This window comes from Onychomys torridus, chromosome 11, assembly GCF_903995425.1.
Source record: "Onychomys torridus chromosome 11, mOncTor1.1, whole genome shotgun sequence".
In the NCBI taxonomy this organism is placed as follows: domain Eukaryota; kingdom Metazoa; phylum Chordata; class Mammalia; order Rodentia; family Cricetidae; genus Onychomys; species Onychomys torridus.
The window spans coordinates 31,980,045-31,993,966 of NC_050453.1; the positions used below are offsets into that span (position 1 = coordinate 31,980,045).

Sequence of the window (13,922 nt, forward strand, 5' to 3'; positions counted from 1 at the left end):
AGAAGTGTCAGTATCAAAGTGAGACAATGTGAGGAAGACTCCACTGGTCATTGCTGGCTTTGGAGATGGAAGGAGGCCACTGGCCAAGGAATATAGTTGTCCTATAGCAGCTGGGAAATGTAAGAAAACTGGCCAGGTATTTTAAGAATGAGGCTATCTGCCCTGCACTCTCCAGCACTGCTGAAGCTGCCAACAACTCAGTTTTAGCCAATGAGATCCATTTTTGGATTTCTGAATTACAGAATGTGGTAGTTGGAATGTAATGGGCTCCCATAGTCTCATAGGGAGTGGTACTATTAGAGGTGTGGCTTTGTTGGAAGAAGTGTGTCACTGTGGAGGTGAGCTTTGAGGTCTCATATATGCTCAAGCCACACCCAGTGTCTCAGTTCACTTCCTGTTGCCCAAGCAAGATGTAGAACTCTGACCTACCTCTCCAGCACCATGTCTGTCAGCATGCTCCTCTGTCCCACCATGACGATAATGGACTGAACCTCTGAACTGTAAGCCACTGTAATTAAATGTTTGCTTTATAAGAGTTGGCATGGTCATGATGTCTCTTCACAGCAATAGAAACCCTAACTAAGACACAGGACTATAAGATAATATTGTTTGGTTGGGTGGCGGTGGTGCACACCTTTAATCTCAGCACTCAGGAGGCAGAGCCAGGTGGATCTCTACGTTTGAGGCTAGCCTGGTCTACAGAGCAAGATCCAGGACAGGCACCAAGACTACACAGAGAAACCCTGTCTCAAAAACCAACCAACCAAACAAACAAACAAAAGTTTGAGTTCCTCTAAGCTTGAAGTAGTATGTTACAGCAGCCCTAGGAAACTAATAATCTGGGCAGGTTTAAAGGTCACTGAGGTTGAAGTCTCCGTCCCTGATTGGGGATACTCTGGGAACCAGGAAGGAGTCGCTATCAGTGGTCAGCAGTGTAGTTCTAAGGTACAAGTTCAGCCATTGCTTGGTAATTGGTGATTGTTTTTGTCTCACTCCATGCTAGCCCATCCTCCATTCTTTGCCCTGAGTAGATGTCCTTTGAGTCAGCTGGGGACGAGAGCTTGCTGCAGAGGGTGATTTCCTTTGTGAAGCAAGCAGCTTCCTGCCCCACTGTAACAGAACACTGAGTACGTATCTTAGGCTCTGCTTAAGAGAGCTCCAGGCTGCTAGCAAACCATTAGTCACTCCAATTTCTCTCTTGTGGCTTGGCTTGCTGATTGGCTTATACATATTTGTTAAATAGTCAGTTAGAAATAGGATTGGTAAGTTGAGTTTCCCCTTTTCCTATTTATTAGAGGTTTGTGTTTGTTTGTTTGTTTTTTAATTTTTGAGGGGCTATCCCATGCCTTTCTGTGAAGGATACGTCCAGGGAAGACACCAGCTTCTGCAGACAGTAGGGCAACTGTTAATTTACGGGGATGGGTCCTGGAACCACACAGTCATGAGATAGCACAGAACACCATTTCCAAGGAGTCTCAAGTCCTTGTTAGAACAGGCAGAAAAGGAGCCAGTCTCAGGAAAAGCTGCCTCCTTTTTCTTTTTAAAGATTTATTGCCAGGTGGTGGTGGCTCACGCCTTTAATCCCAGCACTTGGGAGACAGAGCCAGGCGGATCTCTGAGATTGAGGCCAGCCTATGAGTTCCAGGAAAGGTGCAAAACTACACAGAGAAACCCTGTCTCAAAAAACCAAAAAAAAAAAAAAAAAAAAAAGATTTATTTATTTTGATTTAATGTGTAGTGATATTTTGCCTGAATGTATGTCTGTGCACCATGTGTATGTTATGCCAATGGAGGTCAGAAGGGAGTGTCAGATCCCCTGGAACTGGAGCTTCAGGAGGCTATTTGCTCCATGTGGGTGCTGGGAATTGAACTCAGGCCCTCTGGAAGGGTAAGCAGCAAGTGCTCCTAACACTGAGCCAGCCCTCCAGCCCCCTCCTCACCCCCAAAGCTGCCTCCTTCAAGTGACTGGAGAACTAATTGGTCCCTGCCTCCTCCTCCTTCCCCAACTCCAGTCTCAGCTGTTTCCCATCCGTCCCAGTAGATGGCACTAGAACTCACTCTTACGTTCTGTACCGTTCTTGGAGGAGCAGCATTGCTGATTCTTTTAGGTCTGAGGACACTCTCCTCTAACCTCCCTTCCTCCCTTCCCTGTACATGGAGACAGCAGCGTTTGTTTCTCTCGGCCTCCAGTGGTGCAGACCTGGAAAACAGGCATCTCCCTGCCCTTCACTTTTGATTTTAGAAGGTAGAGTGATGGGGAATGCCAGTAAGAAACTTAAAGCTAGAGCGATGTAGGAAACAAAAACAGTGTATGAAGGCCCAAGCTGACATATCTGCACGATTCCCGCCTAGATGGAAGTAAATTCTTTTTTAAAAATAGAGATACATACTTATGGGGTACACTATGGTAATTTGATAATATGTAATAGCCTGCAATAAAATTAGGGGTTCTATACTTCATCCCACTGGTCTGTGTATCGTTCTATGCCAGTACCGTGCTAGGCTGGTTGGTATAACTTTGTAGTATGTCCTCAATTCAGCTTTGTGTGCCTCTGACTTCCTTTGGCTGAGGATGACTGTGGCAGTCCGTGTTCTCTAGAAAAACCGAAACAGTAGAATGATCGTATGTTGTAAAAAGTCCATTATTAGATTGGCTTGCACAGTAGGGACTGGATAGCCCAGCAGTGTCTGTTTGTCTGTCTGCTGGGGTGTGGGGTGGGGGCAGAGAACCGTGAAGCTGAATGCCCCAGCAGTCCCAGGGGAAGATCTTGGAGAGTTGCTGGTCCTCAGCCCATGTCGGAGGGCTGCAGAAACTGGGTTCTAGTCAGCAAAGACCGCGGCTGCAGCGGCATGGACTGAATCATGACCAGGTCCTCAGCCTCTACAGCGAGGCATGCGGTAAGTGATTTACAAGCGCTGTGAAGCTATAATAGAAGACCTTTTTAATGTGCCACGGAGCTCAGTTTACTGCTAGTACTTCGTTGAGCATTTTTGTGTCTTTTCTCATCAGATTTGGATCTTTAGTTAAGGAAAAAAGTTTATCTTTGTTTTAAAAATACTTATTTAGTTACATTCTGAGACAGGGTCTCATGTAGCCCAGGCTATTCTCCAACTCCCTCTGTGGTGGAGGATGACCTTGAGTTCATGATGTTCCTGTCTCCACCTCAGTGCAGAGAGGATGGCAGGGATGTACGCCATGCCCAGCCTTTGTCTGTTTTGTGTCAGGAGGGATGCTAGCCTTCTCGAAATACATTTACTACAGTGACTTTCTATTGGTGAAGTTATTAAGATGGCTATCCACTACAACTTTCATTTCAGCTTTCATTGCAATTAGTTCTTTAAACATCTTATGGAATTCAGCAGTAAAGTCAGCAGGTCCTAGATTTTTTTTTTTTTTCTGTTTCTTTTAGATGGGGGATTTTTAGTTACTGTTTTAATTTCGGCACTCATGGTTTATCTGTTTTTCCTTGGTTCTGTTTTGGTAGGTTATGTATGTTCAGCAACTTATTAGGGGCAAGCTCTTGTTTGGCGGCTGCTGTGTTGGTTCAGCATCTGCTGTGTTTTAGTTCGTCCACTTCTGCTGCTGAAAGCTTTGCATCGTGTGGCTATTTGGCTATTCCAAGTCGTCCCCCCCCCCCCCCCCCCAGAGCTGAGGACCAAAGCCAGGACCTTGCCCTCTACCACTGAGCTAAATTCCCAACCCCTGTTCCAAGTTCTTTATCTACATTTTGGTGAGTATTTATTTAGGTCATTTTCAAATTTGGACCATTATAAGTAAGGTGACTACGAATATTCATGACCACATTTTTGCATGGCCATATACTTTAATTTCCTTAAGGTAAATAAATACCTAACCTGGAATGAATCGGTTGTATGGTAGGTGTATGTTTAGCCTTTCAAGATTCTACCAAAGTGCTTTCCCAAGGGCGTGCATCACCTTGCATGCATGTATATCATTGTACTTTGTGCATATTTATCTGCCTGTTGCCGTCTTTTGTTCCCCCACCTGAACGTTGGTCCACTTCCCCCTCAGAACAGCCCTCTTCTGCTGTCATGTCTGTGTGTACATCTGGATTGTGCATGTGCTAACATGATGTCACTGTTCCCCCTCCCTCCCACTTTAGACTGTCTTCCTCACATGTAGACTCTCCCATGGGTGACAAAGGGTCTTTGAGTTTTAAAGATTCAATTGGAACCTTTTCCATTTTACAGTGGTGATGCAAAATCAAGATACGTTTAGCAGAAACTATAGTTTAAATATTGGACTTGGGTCTTTTCCTAGTGAACATACTCTGTTAAAATACTGCTCACAGTGAGCCACACTATCACAGAGTCAATTACCAGCCTGCCATAGTGCACTGTGTTGCTAAGTTGTGATGTTAGGTGTCAAAAATCCGTTTCCAACTAGAACAGGATGATCAGGATGTAACTCCATCACAAGTTTGGGAGCATCTGCATACAAGTTTATAATTTTCAACACATTTGAATTTTCCCCACTGTTTCATCAAGTAATCTTTCTACTCTTTTCATTCCCCATTCCCTGCTCCCTTGATTGCACATATCATGTGATTCTCAAGTTTGCTCCATAGCTTATTTGTGCCATATTCATTTTTTCCTTATTTTTTCCTCCCTATGTTTCATTTTAGATTATTTCTGTTCTGTTCTTACAGTTACTTGTGTTTTCTTCTGTGATGTTTAATCTACCATTAATCTCATCGTGTTTTTTAAATTTTATACCTGAAATATACTTTAGAAACTTGTATCTTTATGTTTTAAAAATTTTCATTATATGTGTGTATATGCTGGGGGGGGGGGCTATGTGCACATGTGTGCAGGTGCCCACCCAGGTCAGAAGAGAGCATCAGATCTCCTGAAGCTGAAGTTACAGGCCACCCAACACCCAGTGCTGGGAATGGAACTTGGAACTTCTGCAAGAGTAGTATAGCACCTACTCTTAACCACCTAGTCATCTCGCTAGCCCCTGTTATTATTATTTTTTTAAATCTCTGGTGTTATAGTTCTCTCCTATCTAGAAGTAAGGTTTGTCAATGTTTTATATCAGTGTCATGGAGACTGAAACATTCCATTCCCTAGGGAAATGCCTTAAGACAAGAAGTAAATAAAATAGCTTCAGGAAGTCCCTGAAAATGACCAGATTCATTAAGCCCCTCCTTCCCAAGAATAAACAATAAGGACTGCTAAGGATCACTCTCAGAGGAGTCAAGCTGCAAAGAAGATTCCTAGACAAGCTGTAATGACTAATCTTATATCAACTTAATACAAGCTAGAGTTATCTGAAAGGAGGGAACTTCAACTGAGAAAATGCCTCCATAACATCTTGACTGTAGAGCATTTTCTTAATTAGTGATTGAGGTGGAAGAGCCATTGCTCGTGGTGCCACCCTGGGCTGGTGATCCTGGGTTCTATAAAAAAGCAGACTGAGCAAGCCATCAAGAGTAAACTAGTAAGCAGCACTCCTCCATGGTCTCTGCATCAGCTCCTGCCTCCAATTCCTGCCCTGCCTGAGTTCCTGTCCTGACTTCTTTTTAGGCTGAACAGTAATGGGGAAGTGTAAGGCAAATAAACCCCTTTTTCCCCAAGTTACTTTGGCCATGGTATTTTATTACAACAATAGTAGCCGTAACTAAGACACAAGCCCCGTTGCCTGGAAGAGGCTCAGACCAGCTGAACCACCTGGAAGGAACACTCTTCCAGGTGGTTTTTCCTTTTGAGCTGCCTGCAGGCTGTGCAGGGTGCTCTGGGTTCCCAGCTTTTGTGAGCTGTCACCCATGCTGAGGTGGGCTTTGGTAATTCAGCTTGTCTTTGAGTCATTTCCTCTGTAGTAATCCCCACCCACATTCCTGTAGTGACCCCAGTAGAACTCGTTGGTTTTTCAAGTTGGACTTTGGTGGTATCAGTACTTTGGTCTGTCATAGGTTTCCTATTTGAGGTGAGTAGGTTATGTGTGTGTGTGTGTGTGTGTGTGTGTGTGTGTGTGTGTGTGTGTGTGTGTTGCATGCGTCTCCCGAGGAAAATTTCATGTAAGAGTCATAGATACTCACACATGTTCAATCTTTCCTTTAGCACTCATACGTGTGAATACAGTCACTTCAGTGCTCTTTTTTTTTTTTTACTGATTCTATCATCTGTGTCCTGCATTTGGGGTTGAATTCTCTTCTCTATGAATACTTCTGTTTCTGATTTTTGGTATACTTTTTATTGTTGATTAAATACTGGGTATTGTGTATTCTCTATCACTGGATGCTAGATATGTTTGTGTGCCTTTAAATATTCTTGAGCTTTATCTGCAGATATAGATAAGCTACTAAAAAGTAGTTTGACCCTTTTGGGTTTTTGTTTTTGTTTTTTTGTTTTTCAGACAGGGTTTTGCGCCTTTCCTGGAACTTACTTGGTAGCCCTGCCTGGCCTCGAACTCACAGAGATCCGCCTGCCTCTGCCTCCCAAGTGCTGGGATTCCAGGCGTGCGCCACCACCGCCCGGCCCCCTTTTGGGTTTTATTCATGAATTTTGTTAGATAGAAATAAAGAGCAGTATTCAAAATCAACTTTACACTACTTTTGTGGTAAAAACTTTTAATTATTTTACCTCATACCTCATGAAGTCTTTCAGTCAGGACAGAAGAGCTACTTCTGACTCTGTGTGAACCCTTGGGATCATGTCCATCTTCTCTGGCAGAACAGAAAACTGGGCCCTCTACACTGAAAGTTCTGGTTGATCTGTGTGGATGTTCAGCTGTGTCTCTGCACTCCACGGCATCTGCCAGGCCTCGTGTCTGTCCCTGTCCTCAGGGCTATCACCTTGCCATCTCAAGGCACTACTCTGCCTCAGTCACGTGACTGCTCTTACTCATCCATCTCCTGTGATTGTGGTACTTTACTGCCCAATGTATTCTGACTTATATTTCACCTGGAGGATTCACAGTCCCCGACACTCTATTTTTTGGAAATAAAGTTCCCATCATGAAATTTAAACTAGAAAAGAATCCTATTTTACTATGAGTATTTCTGTCCTTAATTTTTCTTTGTATGAGAAAACTGTGGCTTATAGAACTTTAGTTTTAAGCTAACTGAGGGAAACACATTTTAAGACGTGTTTCTTTCCTCAATATGAGCTTCATCAAAAATGCACTTGAGGCTGGACATTAGACCAGTTTCAAATTTCAAATATCCACATGTTTCTAGTCAAGTATTGTGAGTTTTCTATGCCAGGGAACACCTCTGAACATTTCCGTTGCTCTGTCTGGAGCCTGCTTGTGCAGACTAGGGCTGGTTTCTCTTCCTCTTTCATAAGTACTCTATGTTGAGCCTGGTTTCCCATCCCTTCTAAAGAGATAACTTGCTTTCCTTCCCTCCTCCTCCTCCTCCTCCTCCTCCTCCTTCTCCTCCTCCTTCTCCTCCTTTTTCTTTTGAATGTTTTTAGAGACAGGGTATCTCTCTGTAGCCCTGCTATCTTGAAACTCACTCTGTAGACCAGGCTGGCCTCAAACTCACAGCAATCTGCCTGCCTCTGCCTCCTAAAGTGTCGGGCTAAAAGTCATGTGCCAACACTGCCCTACATCTATTATTTCTCTTTAAAATTCTGTCACCTCCAAGCACTTAGATAGAGCAGGGTCTGTCAAGTAAAATGCTCCAATGAACAATTGTGGGAAGAGTCAATAAGCATGACTGGATGCGGTTGGGTCCCTTTTCTGCGTTTCCAAAGAACTCAGCAGGAGGCTCCAGCGCTTCTGGATCCCTCAACTCCACTGACATCTGATTGGCATCAGGGATCTAGGGCCCCACTGGTTTTGGCAGGATTGCTCCTCTCTGCGTTGTCACAGTATTTTGTAAGAATTCATGAAGTACCTTGAAGTCTTTGGGCAGAAGGGGCTAACTATAGCTACATCAATAGCAGGTGGCAATTACTCTGTTCCCTGAAGTCAGAAACCTAAGTTTCCAGTTCTGATTGGAGCTAGGTTTGGGACTGTAAATGTCACCATTTAGGAAAAAAGTCATGAAACTAATAGAATGGACCTTTTTTTTTTTTTCTTAATAGGTCCATGGCATAAATTGCTCCTGCTGACCAGATGATGAGATGATTAAAGGCCTCTTCCTAGAACATAGCCGGTACAAGGAGACTGAAGCATTTTATGTCAGAAGGCTTTCTGTAGCCCAGTGGGCCATTGAAGAAACTGCAGTGGTCAGAACAGAAAGTTCTTCTTCAGACACACATTTAAGTCTTTCTTTCAGGTACAGCCACACGTCCTGGCACCTCATTCCGCAGAATGATGTTTCTAAGGCTGGCTGCTATGGCTCATGGAACTCAGCTTATTTCCTTCTGTTTATGGAGTATATACTGAATGTTCAGGTTGGGGCTCTACTCAGGCAAGGCAGTCCCCAGCTTCCTGTCTGGTGGAAGTCACGGCCCTTAGTCTTGAAGAACACTCAGTGGAAACACTTTAGGATAAGGAGGGCAAATTTTGGAAAGATGTTGGTAGGACTGCTGGCTTCAGGGCCTCTGAGAGTTTAGAGTCCTCCAAGAAGTCTCTTGATCTCTCAAGCCCACTCACATTCCTATTCGAATCTCCAAAATGTTACTGTGACAGGACATTCTTTGGACTGCCAGCTCCCGAATAACAACATAGAGACTTTTTTTTTAGTTATGAAATGTGGGAATTCTGCTGTTCAGTCCAATGACCAGTTGAATGGAATGGTTTGACCCAATAGGCGTGGTCTTTTCCGAAGATAAGTGACCCCTTAAGAACCCGTGGGGGGAGGGTTGAGCTCTCTCTTGGGCTAGTCAGAGCAGGCAGCAAGTGGAGGAGGAGCGTGGCTTGCAGTTTGGTTCCTATCTCCCTTGCGCTGAACAGCAGAACAGCCACAGCTGGATCAGTGGCAGCATCAGCCTTGTTCTGTGTCATGAGGGTACCTTATTGATTTCGCCTGTTAATAAACCTGATCCATATCTTGCTATAATGCAACTTGGCCTTAGCTTAGGCTTTTTCCCAACTAGCTCTTAAAACTTAAACTAACCCATTTATATTAATCTACGTTTTGCCACATGTCTTATTATCTCTCAGTACTGTACATCCAACTTCCTCTGTGTATGGCTGACAAATCCAATATTTTCCCAGAGTTCCTATCTCACCCTGGAAGTCCTGGCTATCATCTCCTGCCTAGCTATTGATTGTTCAGCTCTTTATTAAACCAATCAGAAGGTACCTTAGGCAGGTGAAGTTAAACAGAGACATAGCTTCACACAGTGTACAAAAAGCTTATCCCAACATGTTACAGTGGTCAGAACTGAGTTCAAGTGCATTAGGTATGTGACAGACATAATATGCTGGAGGATCATTACATTTATACTTTATGGTGGATGTTTAATCTGTCATAGACACCTGAGGCAGATGCTTGCTAACACCTTTTCATCTTTTCCATTTCTTTTGTTCTGTTTTGTTTTGTTTTGACACAGAGTTTCTCTCTGTAGCTTTCCTGGCACTTTGAAGACTGGGCTGGCCTCAAACTCACAGAGATCCTCCTGCCTCTGCTTCTCAAAGTGCTGGGATTAAAGGTATGTGCCACCACTGCCTGGTTATTTTTTCCCCCTTAGATGAAGAAAAAAATGTGTTAAAGGAATTACTTCATTTATTAGGAGCTAACTCGTTGCACTAATTTTGACATAGTGATTCTAGCTCCAGGGTTTGCCTCAGTGCCCTGCCCCCAAAGGCTCCTTATGGTCAGGAGCATTTGTTTTAGCTCTTGTCTTTTACCTGACAGCAGAAAACAATGCAAGAGCAGAAGAAATACCAGTGTTGGGATTAGAAAACCCTTATTTTGAATCCTGGACTGATGACTCACAGGCTTTGTGACTTTGGGCAAACTACTTCACCTCTCTGACCCCGAGTTTACTCTTCCATAAAGTAGAGAGAAAGCATCTGCCTTCCAGGAAGATTCTGAGCAATTATGGATATAAGTGCCTGGCAGACAAGATACATCAGAGGTATCTATTATTACCCATCCTGTTCTCTCTCTCTCTTTAGTGTGGTCTTCTGACCTCAGTGGGAGCGTCTTCTCCATAACAGCTTCTGTAATTCAGACTTCCTCAGTCTACAGTCTCTCTAAATTACTTCAATATTTACAACATCTATGGTCAAATCAACAATGAGTTTATATTGTTTTGTATTCACATTCTTAATCACTGATTATATTGGAAGCCTTGGGGGACATTAGATCTCATGGTGTTCTGTGTATTCTAATCATGCAAAGACCACTTGGAATGAGGTAGAGCTATGACATCAGTGTGTCCACCCTGAGTTCATCTATGGGAGACCTCATATACAGCATATTAACAGGTATGTGTATTTGGAAGTGGGGTATTTTAGGAGTGGATGAAGATTAGATGAAATGATAGTGGGACACTCCTCCCCTACCCTTTGCTAGTGAATATCCAGAAACTTTGAGTAATCAGATCATCCCCAAATCAGATCTTATTTTGTCTGATGGAAGCACATAGCTCCCAACCACTTGTCTCTGTTGTCTTGAACCTTGTGAACTTGCTTCTCCATTTTGTTTGTTTCCTTCCCTTTGGCTTGGAGGGGAAACTATTCCTGTATGCGACCATCTCAAATTGTGTAGTGATAGTAGTCCGGTAGGAGATTGTTACATGAGAAAGTGGGATGAGAGCCACTTCCCAGAGAGACACTCATTTGAACACACATAATCACATAGCATTTTCTTTGATTTCTTGAGTCTTTCTTGGTAACAAACTTTTTCCAAAGGCTGTGGTAAGAACACAGATGGGGGAAAGTGGTGAATTTTTGGATGTTATTGACTCCACAGAGCCCCATTTCTCTTCAGTGGTGTGTGTGTCAAGATCACAAGCACATCTGCCATCTTCCCAATTAGTATCATTTCCAGAGTTCTTCAGGGCCTTCTAGCCATCTCAACTGTCCTCTGGGGTGTGACCTAATATGTCCCTCCTCATACTGCTTATTACCTGAGGTATCAGCACAGTTGAATGGGATGACCTGGGGGGACAGACTTCTTAATGATCAGAAGACTAATCTCAATACCAAAAAGCAATTTCTCTATTTCTTGCATCTTTTCTTAGGTCACTTCATTGTGGTAGTGACACTGGGTACAGACACAGACAAGTAATAGCTCCTACTGCTAAGAAGCTAGTGTAGAAGGGTAAAGGTGATATATAGTTTGTTTATAGTTAGACGGGAAACTTCAATAGCTGAATCTCCTTTCATACAGAATGGGTTCCAGGGTAAAGTCCTGACATTTCCCCTCTTAGGGTTGCTTAAGGAGCATGTGGCCACACCACTGAGGAAAATCTTCCTCCCTATTCCAGAAACCATTAGCTGATTGTAAACACCCATCTAAGGGAGAACTGCATTTGTACTGGAAGGGCAGGTGGACAGTACTCTGTTTTGGGAATCCTAAGATTGAGTTAGTTTATGTAATAGACACAATCTTACCATAGTTCTAGGGTTAAGGCAGAAGTAATGTGGCAGATTTTCCTTGTTACCATCCCTAAACCTATCCTCTTTTGCCTATGAGAAATTTATTTTTATTTTTATTATTATTATTATTATTATTATTATTATTAACAACAATGTAAAGCTTGGAAATACAGGTATGTCTGTGGCGTGGATCTGGCCAATGAAATGTGAGGTCAGGTTTCCAAGTGGATTTCTGGGAAGGTCTGTTAAGTGGACTGAGCCATCTCCTACATGGCTTTTCAGCTTCCACCCTCTTTTTATTTTCTGTTAGAGACATAGCTAGGATTCCTGGAAGTAGGTTAGACATTTTGTAACAAAGTAACCTGCTAAAGACGGCAGTACAGAGAAAGAGAGGGAACCTGTGTCCTGGTGCCACTGTGGAGCCTTAGTCTGGATTCCATACATAAGACATTTTGTTATTAAAACAACAACAACAACAACAACAAATCCTACTCTTTAGTTAAGTTACAATAGCCAGATTTCTATCATTTGCAGTCACATAAGCTCATGACCAATACACAGAATATGATGAGGAACGCAAGATGTCTCCATTGAAATTCTTTTTCTTTTACTTATTTCTATGAAGTATTAGACAAAATTTACATATCTCACTGAGTTTGCATGTCCACTTCTGTGAATGTTAGTATTAATTCTCTGTCTTTAGTCTGTTTCGTGTTGATTTTAGACCACACCTCAGCTCTCTGGGTATGCAGTGTTATGACTATAGCTCTTCCAGACTATGTTACATGCTGGGGACTACATTTCTGGTGTTTCAAAGGCAATCCATGTTCTACTGGGCATTGCTCTGGTGGGGATTCTGCATCGTGGCTCCATTCCTGTGATAGGTTCTGCCTGAGTCTCCAGATAACATCCTTTGAACTCTTGATGTAGGTGGCATGCTTCCAAAGTCCCTGCATCTTGCAGGATTATTTGTCTCATGGACATAGGCAAGACTTCATGTGTGGTGCTGTAGAGCTATGAGCTATGTCTGTGCACACACAAGCCACATCTGGAGCAGCTGGGGGTTTTGTGTTGGAATTGGGAGCAGTCACTTGAGGCAGTCCAGGAGAGTGTGTGTTGAGTACCTGAGATCCTTGTTCTTAAGATAGACCTGATGGTATAGGCAGTACCCACTCCACGCTGAGGTTTCAGATATGTCTTCAGGGTCTGCTATTCCAAGAAGGTTCTTTACCAAAGAGTCATTTGGCCATATTTTCTAGTCTGCTCTTAAACATGTTTCTTTACTTCCAATTAGACTGGGTGTAAATTTTCCATATCATTTTGCATTACTTCTTTATAAATTATATATTGTCTTTTGTGGATGAATTTCTAAAGAGTCTTAGTAAATAAGAAACACAAAGCCAAATACAGAGTTAATAGCCAAAGAGATCAGAGCAATAGCCACGACTAACTTTAGCTTACCACCAGAAGTAGATTCCCCTGAGACAGAGCTTCTTCCTGCCTGACTTGTCTTTTTATTGCCTTTCTGTTCTTCCTTCTCATTGGTTCTAAACCCAACCACATGACTTCTTTATCACTGCCTGTCTATACAGACCTCCAGGTCTCTGTGGTTGGTACTGGGATTAAAGGTTCGTGTCACCACGCTTGGCTGTGTCCTTGACCACACAGAGACCCTGCCTGCAATGTGATTAGATTAAGGGCATGTGCTACCACCGCCTGACTTCTGTTTATGGCTTGCTATGACCTCTGATCTTCAGGCAACATTATTTATTAACATACAAATAAAATCACATTTCAGCACAAATAAAATATCACCATAGTCTTTAAATAATTTCTTTCCTCTAACATCTTACTCTACAGACAAGTATGAAGATCACCATGTAGCTCCTGCAATGTTTTGCTAAGAAGTTCCTTCCAAACACGCTAGTTCATTGTGCTTAAATTCTGACACTCATAAAAACCTAGGTTTGTCCACTCTGCTCTGTGAAGCTGAGTATAGCTACACATGTGGTCTAACAAAATCACAAGCTTATTTAAAACATTGTAAGACATTTTTTTCTTTTTCTCCCCCCCCCCCCCCCCGGCCTCTGCCAGAGGCAGGCTGAGTCCTTAGCCACTATGGCTCATCTGCACCGTGGCCTGGGCACACAACAAGCTCAGAACCTCTTTGCTGTTGTGAGCTGGCTCTGTAAGACTTTTTTTTTTTTTTGAACTGAAGATTGAACCCAGGGCCTTGCGCTTGCTAGGCAAGCACTCTACCACTGAGCTAAATCCCCAACCCTCTGTAAGACTTTTTAAAAAGTTCAGTTGAGTGTTTCTTGAGCATGGGCTTTGAAGTGCCAATGTCACATCACACTGTCAAAAGGCTGGACATGTTTGCTAGAATATGAGCACAGTTCTGCTAAGTTCTTAGTTGCTTTATGACAAAGGTGGTTTTTCCTTGTAACTAGCTTAT

General features: G+C 42.9%; 1 pseudogene; it reads left to right on the forward strand.

Annotated features, from left to right (window-relative positions):
- The first annotated feature begins 2,741 nt into the window (after positions 1–2,741).
- The window catches only part of LOC118592856, a 24,461-nt pseudogene continuing 13,280 nt past the window's right edge, over positions 2,742–13,922 (forward strand).